This window comes from Silene latifolia, chromosome 9, assembly GCF_048544455.1.
Source record: "Silene latifolia isolate original U9 population chromosome 9, ASM4854445v1, whole genome shotgun sequence".
Taxonomy (NCBI): domain Eukaryota; kingdom Viridiplantae; phylum Streptophyta; class Magnoliopsida; order Caryophyllales; family Caryophyllaceae; genus Silene; species Silene latifolia.
Genome location: NC_133534.1, coordinates 162395401 through 162397008, shown reverse-complemented (window position 1 = coordinate 162397008; position 1608 = coordinate 162395401). Strand labels below are relative to the sequence as shown.

General features: G+C 41.3%; 1 non-coding gene across 1 annotated transcript; it reads right to left on the bottom strand.

Annotated features, from left to right (window-relative positions):
* Positions 1–1220: 1220 nt before the first annotated feature.
* On the bottom strand, positions 1221–1327 carry LOC141602943 (small nucleolar RNA R71). The gene has a single exon (XR_012524845.1). It is a non-coding gene; the product is annotated as a small nucleolar RNA R71 (small nucleolar RNA).
* Positions 1328–1608: the final 281 nt, after the last annotated feature.

Below are 1608 nucleotides of genomic sequence, written 5' to 3'. Positions count from 1 at the left end.
TAACCCAACTCGAGTCTCATTAGACCATGCATGTTGTTGAGTAGGGAAGATTAAGTCGACTTGTAGGTGTTGTACAATCTAATCGATTCGGCTCCGGGACCCAAACTTTCCTAGGATTGTAAGATATAACCCAGCTCAATCCATCACAACAATAATTGCTTGCTTATAATTTGAGAACATGTTTGTATGATCATATCCCATGATTCCCCTATGATCCCATGACACCCTAGTGCCTTTAATCAATTGTTTACACCCCTTTAATTCATCTTGCTTGTTTATTTTCATTGCTATTTTAGTTTAGTAACCTTCTACATCAACCCAATTTGTGACACCCCTTAGACACCACTAGTTGCAATAGAAATCTCATTTCAACTCCCGTCCCTTGGGATCCGACCTTTACTTGCCTCTTTACTAATTGTAGAGTTGTTTGTGGAGCTATAAATTGTGTTTTGATTCGACCGTGACCAACGACCACATCCTAATTTGTGAACACTTAGCGGGATCGCATCAAAAATGGCGCCGTTGCCGGGGACGGTGTTTGTTTGATTTAGATTTCTTTTTATTGTCATTAGTTGTGTCTTTCTTCGCCTTGAGGAAGTAAAACTCCTCAAGGTTTGTTCTAATTGTTTTGGAGTTGTTTGATATTTTGCATGTCTAGAAGGTTACAAGGTGATTTGTTACCTTTTGACCGTGAAATCGAAAGAACCTTGACGAACAATAGGAGAGTTGTTAGGAGGAATTTACGAGGTATTAGTGAAGTTGTCCAACCCACTAGTGAGTTTGTCAATCCTTTCGCAATAGAAGGAGAAGAAAACCCATTACACAATACCCCACAAAATCCACCTACAATGCCAAAATTCTCGTCACACTCTGTACCCACCGAGGAGAATCTACCAAATGGAACTCCTACACCGCAACATCTAACCGGAAATTTTATTGCCAAGTCCGCCTTCATCCAATTAGTTGAGAGGAGCCAATTCGGAGGGATGCCTAGTGAGGACCCTCATTCTCATATGGAAACCTTTTGCGACTATTGTGATGCTATCTCTCAAACGGGCGTGACTCAAGACCAAATTAGATGGGTCTTATTTCCTTTTTCCTTAATCGGCACCGCGAAGCAATGGTTGAAGGGCCTTGATAAGGCCACCCTTGGAATAGATTCTTGGAAGAAGTTGGCTCTAGCTTTCTACAAAAAATTCTACCCACCGGAAAAGACTAACATGCTAAGAGCTCAAATTACGGGTTTTAAGCAAAGGGATGAAGAGTCTTTGTATGAAGCTTGGGAGCGGTTCAAGGGAATTTGTCGCTCATGTCCTCACCATGGACTTAGCGAATGGTTTTTGGTGCAACAATTTTGGAATGGTTTATATGAAGATTCTAGGAACATTCTCAATATGGGATCAAATGGAATGTTCACCGAAGTTGATGACAATCAAACATGGAACAAGATTGAGGAAATGGCGGTCCATAACTCACAATATAGTAGACCTCGCAAGGCTACTAGAGGAGGAAAGCATGAAGTGGACTCCGTTACTCAATTGGGTGCTCAACTTAGTGCTCACATTGACACAATCAACTTGAAGTTTGAACAAGCTATGGCTAGACTTG